This window comes from Hylobates moloch, unplaced genomic scaffold, assembly GCF_009828535.3.
Source record: "Hylobates moloch isolate HMO894 unplaced genomic scaffold, HMol_V3 SCAFFOLD_21, whole genome shotgun sequence".
NCBI lineage: Eukaryota > Metazoa > Chordata > Mammalia > Primates > Hylobatidae > Hylobates > Hylobates moloch.
In genome coordinates this window covers 9,043,039-9,055,612 of record NW_026652296.1, presented here as the reverse complement: position 1 = coordinate 9,055,612, position 12,574 = coordinate 9,043,039, and positions in this window count along the sequence as shown.

The window sequence follows — 12,574 nt, the reverse complement described above, 5'->3', positions numbered from 1 at the left end:
CATATTGTCTACGGGACTAAATGTTTCTGCAGCTAAATTCATAATAGTAAGCATTCTTTTATTAAGTGCTTACCTGGTACAAAGTACTATTCTAGGTCTTTTGGGACCAAACATAGGAACAGAATCTTTGCCTTCTCCTTCCTCACAATCTCATTGCAAAACCGGAGTGTTTGGCACAGGATAAAGTAAGAACTTTGTGTTACCTGAGCCAAAAGCCCATCTCATTAAACCAATTTGATTGTTACCATATTCATTCAGTTTTTACCTGCACTGAATATAACTTATACCTTTTAATACAGGACTTATTTGACTTTCAAGTCAATAGTATTTCAAGTCAATATATACTGAACACGTAGTAACAACAACAAGGCAAGTAATAGCAGCTTCCTTTTTGTCACTCCTCCATTCCCAAAGTGTGCCCTGAGTGTCTGCACAGTGGCCAGCCCTCGCCTAGGCACCGGGCATTCAGCAGCGAACAGGACAGACAAGGTCCTCCTCCTACGGACCTTGTAGCCTAGTGGAGGGAGACAGTAAACAACTTCCAAAGAAAATAAGGCCTGCGGCCAGAGAGTGAATGCTGAAGGGGTGTGGCTCCGGGAGTGGGTGGCCAGGGAGGTGAGGGGACAGTTTAGCTGAGTGCCAAGAAGTAGCTGCCATGCACCCATACAAGGAAGTGCAATCCAGGCAGATGGAACTGCAAAGGCAAAGATCCGGAGGTGGGAGGCAGCCTGGCACTCGTGAAGCATGCAAAGATTGGCTGCGGCAGAAATGCACCCATCACGGGGAGAAGGTAAGACAAGGAAGGAGGAGATGCGGGGTGGACAACACAGGGCTTTGTCACCAGGCCAAGGAGTCTAGATGTTACTCCATACGCAGTGGGGATCATTTGAAGGTTATAAACAGGAGAGTGGCATGATCTCATTTATAGTTTTAAAAGGTCCCCCAGGCCACTGGTCAGAGAAAACACTGCGGGGAGCAAGAGCTGAAGCAGATAATGGGTATAGGGTTTCTTTTTTTATGGGAATGAAATGTTCTCCCATTGTAGTGATAGCTACACAACTCTACAAATACACTAAAACTTGCTGAATTGTACACTTTAAATAGGTGAATTATAAGGTATGTGAGTTATGTCTCAATGAAACTGTTATATTAACAACAACAAAAAAGCAGAAACAGGAAATATTTATGAGGCTGGTGCCATCATCCAGGCAAGACTATAGAGCAGTCCAGACTAGGGGGGTGGCAGTGAGGGAGTGAGGAGTAGGGTTCTAGGGTACAGACTCTCGATATGTTATAGATGTAGAAATGCACAATCTCTAAAATGTCAAACATGAAAAAGAAATGCACTGTCTCATTTAATGTTCACAGCAATCCTACAAGGTACTAGCACCATTCCCATTGCTACAGCGGATAAAGTGAGCCCCAGAGGACTCAGTGACCTGACCAAGATCATCTGCTACATCCGCTCTCTCTCCTACTAAGGGGTGGAAGCAGGAACGGAGCCCAGGTCTGTCTGATCCAGACCCTGGGCTAAGAGCTCTCTGCATCCTGCACCACCATGAACAGCCTCACCTGCACAATTCTTTCACAGCACTACTCTTTTCCCAGTCTCTCAGCTCATAAATTGGAAAGGTCTTTGGGGACCATCAAGAGTGACCGTTCGGTCCATGCAGGAGCTCTCTTGCCCCGTACCCATTCACCTTTGAGCCACTTATCAATTTACTCCCTCTCAGTGCCAACGTCACCCTTGAATACCTGCTCTGCCACAACGGACAGAGTTCCTTTATGCCTCTCTCCCTTATGAATTATTTCCTTTGCTAATTACACAGATTACTAATCTACCATGTCACTGTTTGCACAAGTGTGGGGCCCAACATCTATATATACATTTAGCCCTACCAAAAGTAGCAACCCCAGTTGGACTAAGAAGCGTATTCACAGAAAAAGAACACAAAAGATACTACTCACAGTATTATTGCTGGGGAGTGAAAAAAGAGAGTTGTTGGATGAATGAAGTCACTTGACTTGTACTTTTTGCTGTACACACTTCTGCATATTTTAATTTCTTATGAACATGTATTACACTTTTCAATATTGATTTTAAAGATGATATCAACTAAGCAAAAAACTAAGCAGAGGTACTGTGGTCCTAAACTTTTGAGCTTGTATGCTTCAAGGACTCATACTAGGGGATACAAAATCAAACACCTCCACGGGACAGGCAGGTAAAATAAGTAAGCGAAAGAGCCAGGTGTGGTGGCACAGAACTATATCCCATCCATATGCTATACTCTATATCCTAAGTATCTATAATCCCAGATACTCAGGAGACTGAAGTGGAGGATCACTTGAGCCTAGGAGTTTGAATCCAACCTGGGCAACATAGCAAGACTCAGCCTCTAAAAAATTATATATTTAAATTATTATTATTATTATTTTTGAGATAGAGTCTCTCTCTGTTGCCCAGGCTGGAATGCAGTGGTGCGATCTTGGCTCACTGAAACCTCCGCCTCCTGGGTTCAAGCGATTCTCCTGCCTCAGCCTCCCAAGTAGCTGGGATTACAGGCACCCACCACCACGCCCAGCTAATTTTTTGTATTTTTAGTACAGACAGGGTTTCACCATGTTGGTCAGGCTGGTCTCAAACTCCTGACCTCAGGTGATCCACCCACCCGTGACCTCCCAAAGTACTGGGATTACAGGCGCAAGCCACGGTGCCTGGCCTAAAAACTTTTTTTAAAAAATAAGCAAATTGAACTGCATATAGATTGGGGCAAGTAGGGCAGCACAAGCTCCATCGAAAGTGTATGCCTCTCGGCCGGGCACAGTGACTCACGCCTGTAATCCCAGTACTTTGGGAGGCCGAGGCAAGCAGATCACCTGAGGTCAGGAGTTCACGACCAGCCTTGCCAACGTGGTGAAACCCTGTCTCTACTAAAAATACAAAAGTTAGCTGGGCATGGTGGCGCATGGCACACCTGTAGTCCCAGCTACTCGGGAGGATTGAGGCAGGAGAATCTCTTGAACCCAGGATGCGGAGGTTGCAGTGAGCAGAGATCACACCACTGCACCACAGTCTGGGTGACAGAGCAAGACTCTGTCTCAAAAAAATAAAATAAAATAAAATAAAATAAAAATAAATAAAAAACAAAGTGTATGCCTCTCTCCTTTACAGTGCTCCAGTGTTAAGCTTTCTCAGTAGAGAATGCTGGAGGGAGGCTGGGTGCGGTGGCTCACGCCTATAATCCCAGCACTTTGGGAGGCCAAGGCGGGTGGATCACTTGAGGTCAGGAGTTCGAGACCAGCCTGGCCAACATGGAGAAACCCCGCCTCCAGTAAAACTACAAAAATTAAACAAGCGTGGTGGCAGGTGCCTGTAGGCCTGAGTCCCACCTACTCGGGAGGCTGAGACAAGAGAATCGCTTGAACCTGGGAGGCGGAGGTTGCAGTGAGCTGAGATCACACCACTGTACTCCACCCTGGGTGACAGAGCAACACTCTGGAGGGATGTGTGTGAACCACCAGCTATGACTCAACAGCCCCACCTGCACATGGAAGGTTGCTCTCCCCTTTCCCCATGGGTGCAGACCAGCTCTGGCCCCGCAAGCCCAACTTTCTTGCCATCCAACAGCCTGGACCCCATTGTCCCCAACCAGGTCTGAAACCCTGGCCCCAGAGAAGGGCCCCTTCCAAGTATGTCCTTTCTTAGGTCTACTCCCTCAGTCCTAGGCTGCCATAGAGTTTTCTTCTATTCTACACATACTCTTTTTTTTTTTTTGAAATGGAGTCTTGCTCTGTCACCCATGCTAGAGTGCAGGTGGCACAATCTCGGCTCACTGCAAGCTCCGCCTCCCAGGTTCACGCCATTCTCCTCCCTCAGCCTCCTGAGTAGGTGGGACTATAGGCACCCGCCACCAGGCCCAGCTAATTTTTTGTATTTTTTTAGTAGAGACAGGGTTTCACCTTGTTAGCCAGGATGGTCTTGATCTCCCGACCTCACTTACACTTACTCTTTAATCATGGTTCTAAAAGTCAATTTCCTCCATCTTCTTTCCACGGGGTTTAGCTGAGCCCAACCCCATCTCTGAATTTCAGGCATGATGAGCACAGGCTTCAGGCTTAGCCAGGGAGAGCCCTGGATGTTCTGGACATGGTGACAGGCTTGAGAAGGGACAGTGAGACCCCTGGCTGGGATTTTGCTAGAAATACTTGGAAAGACATGCTCTTCTCCCTGGGGTTGCTAAGGTAACAGAAAACATGCCTGGGCAGAGGACAGACACCCTGTTCCCATTTAGGGACTAGTCGGCCTGAAAATGAAGCCCCCAAGGAGGACAACAGAGACAAGAAGTTCCCCACAGTCTTGAGAGACTGCAAAGATTCACCCACCCCTGGACTCTCAGTCTCAGAGTCAACAAAACAGCTTTCGTTACATTTTACTTTGCTCAAGCCAATTTACTTTGTTTCATTTTTATTTATTTATTTAGAGACGGGGTCTCACTCTGTCACCCAGGCTGCAGTGCAGTGGTGAGATCATAGCTCTCTGGAGCCTCAACCTCCTGGACTCAAGCAATCCTCCCACCTCAGCCTCCCGAGTAGCTGGGCTACAGGCATGCACCACCACACCTGGCATATTTTATAATTTTTTGTAGAGTCGGGGGTCTCCCTACATAGCCCAGGCTGGTCTCGAACTCCTGGGCTAAAGCGATCTGCCCGCCTTAGCCTCCCAAAGTGCTGAGGTTACAGGTATGAGCCACCATGCCCCAGCCAACCCAAACTAATTTTAGTTGGGAGTCTGTTAGCCACTATCTAAAATCTTTTAAGACTCTTGTCTGGAATCTACAGGCGCAGTGGCTCACGCCTGTATTCCCAGCACTTTGGGAGGTCAAGATGGGTGGATTACCTGAGGTCAGGAGTTCAAGACCAGCCTGACCAACATAGTGAAACCCCGTCTCTACAAAAAATACAAAAAATTAGGCTGGGCACAGTGGCTCACGCCTGTAATCCCAGCACTTTGGGAGGCCAAGGGAGGTGGATCACCTGAGGTCGGGAGTTCGAGACCAGCCTAACCAACGTGAAGAAACCCCCGCCTCTACTAAAAATACAAAATTAGATGGGCATGGTGGCGCGTGCCTGTAATTCAAGCTACTTGGAAGGCTGAGGCAGGAGAATTGCTTGAACCCAGGAGACAGAGGTTGTGGTGAGCCAAGACCGTGCCATTGTACTCCAGCATGGGCAACAAGAGTGAGACTCCATCTCAAAAAAAAAAAAAAAAATTAGCCGGGCGTGGTGGAGGGCACCTGTAATCCCAGCTACCCTGGAGACTGAGGCAGAAGAATCGCTTGAACCCAGGAGGCGGAGGTTGCGGCGAGCCAAGACTGCGCCACTGCACTCCAGCCTGGGCGACAAGAGCAAAACCTTGTCTCAAAAAAATAAATAAATAAAAAGATTTTTGTCTGCCACACGGCTGGGCCATGTGTAAAGACACATTCTTGTTGGTTTTATGTGTCTTCAATTCTAATGGGTTTTGTGTTGTTGTTTTTTGAGACAAGGTCTCATTCTGTTACCCACGCAGGACTGTGGTGACACCATCATGGCTCAGTGCAGCCTCCTTCTCCCCAGGCTCAAGTGATCCTCTTGCCTCAGCCTCCCACGTGGCTGGGACTACAGGTGTGTACTACCACGCCCGGATATTTTTTTTTTTTTTTTTTTTTTTAGTAGAGACAGTCTCACTATGTTGCCCAGGCTGGTCTCCAACTCCTGGGCTCAAGCAATCCTCCCAGCTCAGTCTCTCAAAGTGCTGGGATTACAGATGTGAGCCACAATACCTGGCCCCAATTCTAATGTTTGGTTTTTTTTGTTTGTTTTTTTTGAGACGGAGTCTTGCTCTGTCGCCCAGGCTGGAGTGCAGTGGCGCAGTCTCGGCTCACTGCAAGCTCCGCCTCCCAGGTTCACGCCATTCTCTTGCCTCAGCCTCTCTGAGTAGCTGGGGCTACAGGCGCCCGCCACCACGCCCGGCTAATTTTTTGTATTTTTAGTAGAGACGGGGTTTCACTGTGGTCTCGATCTCCTGACCTCGTGATCCGCCCACCTCGGCCTCCCCAAGTGCTGGGATTACAAGCGTGAGCCACCGTGCCCGGCCTCCAATTCTAATGTTTAAAGAGTACAGTCTACACCTTAAAGCCTGCATTTTATCATCCTGTCCTCACTACTCTGACTTCTTTACAGTTGTGCTGTCCACCTTGGTGGCTTCTACCACATGTGGCTATTTTAAGTTTCAATTAATTAAAATAATTCAAGTCCTCCTTTTCCCTGGCCACACTGAGTGCTCCATAGCTACATGTGACCACTAACTACGGACTAGACTGTGCAGACACAGAACGTTCCATCATGGCTGAGAGTTCTACTGGGCAGCACTGCTGGAGAGCATCCCTTTCAAGACACCTTCCACTTTACTCTTGAACTGATGTCAATGGCAAAGGACGCACACATGAACATTAGTGAGGCCGGGCGCAGTGGCTCACGTTTGTAATCCCAGCACTTTGGGAGGCCGAGGCGGGTGGATCACGAGGTCAGGAGATGGAGACCATGGTGAAACCCCGTCTCTACTAAAAATGCAAAAAATTAGCCGGGCGTGGTGGCGGGCGCCTGTAGTCCCAGCTACTCAGAGAGGCTGAGGCAGGAGAATGGCGTGACCCCGGGAGGCGGAGCTTGCAGTGAGCCGAGATCGCGCCACTGCACTCCAGCCTGGGTGCCTGGGTGACAGAGTGAGACTCCGTCTCAAAAAAAAAAAAAAAAAAAAAAACATTAGTAAGTGGACCTCACAGGCCAGGCACAGTGGCTCACACCTGTAATCCCAGCACTTTGGGAGGCCAAGGCAGGCGGATCACGAGGTCAGGAGATCGAGACCATCTGACCAACATGGAGAAACCCCGTCTCTACTAAAAATACAAAATTAGCCAGGCGTGGTGGCACATGCCTGTAATCCCAGCTACTCAGGGGGCTGACGCAGGAGAATCACTCAAACCTGGGAGGCTGAGGTTGCAGTGAGCCGAGATCACACCAGTGCACTCTAGCCTGGACAACAAGAGCAAAACTCCGTCTCTCAAAAAAAAAAAAAAAAATTTAAAAAAAAAAAAAGTAAGCGGACCTCACAATGGAGGGAAACTTGCCTGAACAGTTTTTCCCAAACTTCAGCCATTTTCACACACACGGGATTTCTATGATCTCCAAATACCTCTAGCTTCTACCTACACAATTTTGTCTAAATTTGATCACCTTACATCAGTGGTTCTCAACTACAAGCAATTTTGCACCCCCAGGGTGGGTATCTGGCAATATCTGGAGACGCTGTTGGCTGTCACAACTCCAAGATGCTACTCTCATCTAGTGGGTGGAGGCAACCAGGGATGCTGTGAGACACCTTACAATGTACAGACAACCTCCACAACAGAGAAGTATCCAGCCCAAAACGCCCAGTTGAGAACTCCTGCTCTAGGTTTTATATATAAACTATTTGTTTAAAATGGATTCACCCCATTTACATAAATGTATTTTAAATGATAGCCTCTGGCCAGGCATGGCTCACACCTGTCATCCCAACACTTTGAGAGGCCGAGGCGGGAAGATCGCTTGAGTTCAGGAGTTGGAGACCAGCCCAAGCAACACGGTGAGACCTCATCTCTACTAAAATTCAAAAATAATTAGCCAGGCATGGTGGACATGCCTATAGTCTCAGCTACTTGGGGGGCTAAGGACGGAGGATTGCTTGAGCCCGGGAAGTCGAGGCTGCAGTGAGCCCTGATCATGCCGCTGTACTCCAGTCTAGGGGACAGAGCAAGACACTGTCTCAAAAAAAAAAAAAAAAGATAACCACATGCCATTACCATAACTAGAAACCAGTATCACTTGCCATAAATAGAAGATAAATAACAAAACCAGCACAATGAAAAGCAAAGTGTGTTACTCCACTCCAGCTGGCTGCTGCAGCTGGCAGTGCCTCTGAGCCAGAAGCCTACCCTGCTGCTCCTCCTCCTTTTCTTTTTTTTTTTTTTTGAGACGGAGTCTTGCTCTGTCACCCAGGCTGGAGTGCAGTGGCGCAATCTCAGCTCACTGCAACCTCCGCCTCCTGGGTTCAAGCAATTCTTGTGCCTCAGCCACCCAAGCAGCTGGGATTACACGTGTGCACCACCACGCCCGGCTAACTTTTGTATTTTTAGTAGAGACGGGGGTTTCACCATGTTGGCCAGGCTGGTCTCAAACACCTGACCTACAGTGATCCACCGCCTCAGCCTCCCAAAGTGCTGGGATTATAGGCATGAGCCACGGCACCTGGCCCCTCCTTTCTTTATTGCTGAGAAGTTAGCAAGTGTTTGGTGTTAAAAAGTGGGCCCTGACAGGACCATAAATATTGAAGGGAAATTGAAAAATAAATAAGCGTCTTGCTAAATGTCTCAATGTGATTCAGTTCCTGCCCATGAATTCCTTAAATTTATCACTGCAGCACCCAGAACCATTGCCTGCCCAACATTTTGGAACAGTTGTCCCGCAGTAGAAACCTTGAGCTTGGTGGCAAATTTACTACAAGTGACCAAATTCCCCCACATCTGTCCAAACAAGAGAAGTGACAGCCAGCCTCCCTACTGAGGAGTAGATTTATACATGCAGCTCTCTCTTCCTGGGGAAGCTGCAGCCACACCCTGTGTGTCGCATGCATGGACTTCAGCTCCCTGGCGCCCCACGGTTCCAGAGGAGCAGTGGCCCGAAGCTGTGTTGTGGCAGCTGTCACCTTGGTGTTGTGGGTGCTGCTGTTGTTCCTTAACACCAAACTGAAACTGGACTGTCTGACACTGCCATGACAAATAAACTTCCATCCCACATTCCAGACAGGCTGGGGAGATGGGCGGCAAGACCGAATCCTTTTTTTTTCTTTTTGACAGAGTCTCACTCTGTCGCCCAGACTGGAGTGTGGTGGCAGGATCTCGGCTCACTGCAACCTCTGCCTCCCGGATTCAAGCGATTCTATTCCCTTGGCCTCCCAAGTAGCTGGGATAACAGGCGTGCACCACCATGCCAGGCTATTTTTTGTATTTTTAGTAGAGATGGGGTTTCACCATATTGGTCAGGCTGGTCTTGAACTCCTGACCTCATGATTCGCCCGCCTCGGTCTCCCAAAGTGCTGGGATTATAGGGATGAGCCACTGCGCCTGGCCCAAATCCTTCAAGAGTAAGAAATTAGGCCGGGGGCGGTGGCTCACGCCTGTAATTCCGGTACTTTGGGAGGCCAAGGTGGGTGGATCATGAGGTCAAAAGATCGAGACCATCCTGGCCAACATGGTGAAACCCCGTCTCTACTAAAAATACAAAAATTAGCCAGATGCAGTGGCAAACACCTGTAGTCCCAGCTACTCAGGAAGCTGAAACAGGAGAATCGCTTGAACCCCGGAGGTGGAAGTTGCAGTGAGCCAAGATTCTGGCACCTGCACTCCAGCCTTGGTGACAGAGTAAGACTCCATCTCAAAAAAAAAAAAAAAAGTTATTTCTCTTACGCTGTTTTTCCAGATAAAAAAGGAAAATACGGCTTGTAATCCCAGCACTTTGGGAGGCCGAGGCGGGCGGATCACGAGGTCAGATGATCGAGACCACGGTGAAACCCCGTCTCTACTAAAAATACAAAAAAATTAGCTGGGCGTGGTGGTGGGCGCCTGTAGTCCCAGCTACTCGGAGAGGCTGAGGCAGGAGAATGGCGTGAACCCAGGAGGCGGAGCTTGCAGTGAGCCAAGATTGCACCACTGCACTCCAGCCTGGGCGACAGAGCGAGACCCCGTCTCAAAAAAAAAAAAAAAAAAAAAGGAAAATATGAAATAACTTTCTCACCCATTGATAACGGTCATTCAACTAGGTTAAAGTGTAAGTTTAGAAATAACTTAGTTTACACTGCTTCCTGCTTAGACCATTTATTTATTATTTTATTTATTTATTCATTTATTTTTTGAGACAGTTTCTCACTCTGTTACCCAGGCTGGAAGGCAGTGGCCCAATCTCGGTTCACTGTAACCTCTGCCTCCCAGGCTCAAGTGATCCTCCCACCTCAGCCTCCCGAGTAGCTGGGACTACAGGCCTGCAGCACCACAGCCAGCTAATTTTTGTAATTTTAGTAGAGATGGGGTTTCACCATGTTGGCCAGGCTGGTTTCAAACTCCTGACCTCAGGTGATACACCCGCCTCAGTCTCCCAAGGTAAATTACAGGCATGAGCCACCGCGCCCAGCCTAGACCATTTATATAGAAGAAAACAAAATGGATTTTCTTAGGATTTCACTCTAAGACAAATAAAGGTTTTAACAGCAGATAAAACAGCAGACCAGATGTGCTATGGTTTCACACAATCCGGCTGAAATGCAAGGGAAAAGCAAATATTAGAGGAGCAGAGCCAAGGGAACAATGTTTCTGAAAAAGGTAACTAATGTAACAAGCAGTTGGCCTCCACAGAAACCATCATGTCTGCTGGGAGTTCCCCTATAATCAGTAAGCACTGCGCAAATATTTGCTGAATTGTCTGCATGACACACCAACCTTCCAGGAAGTTACAGGGTCCAGGAAAGAACAGTCTCAGCATTAACGCTGGGCAGATCCAAGAAGAACATAAAGAAAAATTAAAAGTAGCCGGATATGGTGGCTCACGCCTGTAATCCCAGTGCTTTGGGAGGCCGAGGCGGGAGAATTACTTGAGGTCAGGAGTTCGAGACCAGCCTGGCCAACATGACAAAACCTTGTCTCTACTAAAAATACAAAAATTAGCTGGGCATGGGCCAGGTGCGGTGGCTCACTCCTGTAATCCTAGCACTTTGGGAGGCCGAGGCGGGTGGATCAAGAGGTCAGGAGATCAAGACCATTCTGGCCAACATGGTGAAACCCCGCTGTCTCTACTAAAAATACAAAAATTAGCCAGGTCTGGCTGTAGTCCCAGCTACTCGGGAGGCTGAGGCAGGAGAATTGCTTGAACCCGAGAGGCAGAGGCTGCAGTGAGCCGAGATCGTGCCACTGCACTCCAGCCTGGACGACAGAGAAAGACTCCGTCTAAAAAAAAAAAAAATTAGCTGGGCATGGTGGCAGGTGCCTATAGTCCCAGCTATTGGGGAGACTGAGGCAGGAGAATTGCTTGAACCCAGAAGGAGGAAGTTGTAGTGAGACAATATTCTGCCACGGCACTCCAGCCTGGGTGACAGAGTGAGACTCTGTCTCAGGAAAAAAAAAAAAAGGAAAAAAAATTAAAAGCAGTATGAATTAGTCAACAGCACTGGTTCTCAATAGCAGGGTGGGGTGATTTTGCCCCCTGCAGACACTTGGCAATGTCTAGGGATGTGTTTAATTGTCACAACTGCAGGGAAGTGGGGTACTACTGGCATGTAGTGGGTAGAGGCCAGGGATGCTGCTAAACATCCTACAATGCCCAGGAGACCCCCACCAGAGAGGGTAATCTGGCCCCAAATGTCAATAGTCCTGCAGTGGAGAGCCCTGCTCTGGAGCAGCTCTGCCCACTAGGTTTCTGTGATGATGGAACCATTCTATACTGCACCATCCAGCACAGTAGCCACCAGCCACATGTGGCTGCTGAGTACCCAAAATGTGACATTTAAAGTTTATTTCAATACCTGAAGGAATATACATCATTCTACCATAAAGACACATGCACACAAATGTTCACTGCAGCACTACTCACAAAGCAAAGACATGGAATCAACCTAAATGCCCATCAAAGACAGACTGGATAAAGAAAATGTGGTACATATGCACATGGAATACTACGCAGCCATAAAAAAGAACAAGATTGTGTCTTTTGCAGGACATGGATGGAGCTGGAGGCTATTATCCTTAGCACATTAACACAGGAAAAGAAAGTCAAATACCGGCTGGGCGCAGTGGCTCATGCCTATAATCCCAGCACTTTGGGAAGCTGAGGCGGGTGGATCATGAGGTCAGGAGATCGAGACCATCCTGGCTAACACGGTGAAACCCCATCTCTACTAAAAATACAAAAAAATTAGCCGGGCGTAGTGGCGGGCGCCTGTAGTCCCAGCTACTCAGGAGGCTGAGGCAAGAGAATGGCGTGAACCCGGGAGGCGGAGCTTGCAGCGAGCCAAGATGGCGCCACTGCACTCCAGCCTGGGCGACAAGGCGAGACTCCGTCTCAAAAAAAAAAAAAAAGAAAGTCAAATACCACATGTTCTTACTTATAAGTAGGAGCTAAGTGATAAGAACTTACAAGCACAAAGAAGGGAACAAGAGACACTGGGGTCTATCTGCAGGTAGAGGGTGGGAGGAGGAGGGAGAAGAGCAGAAAAGATAACTATTGGGCACTGGGCTTAATACCTGGGTACAGCAAACCCGCATGACATGAGTTTACTGATGTAACAAATCTTTATATGTACCCCTGAACCTAAAATAAAGGTTTTTAAATTTTTTTATTTCATTCACTTAATTGATTGAAATAGCCACGTAGTACCATTATGGATAGCAGTTGTTAAGAGGGCAGTTAGGAGTGGAAGGAGGCTGGGCATGGTGGCTCACATCCCCGA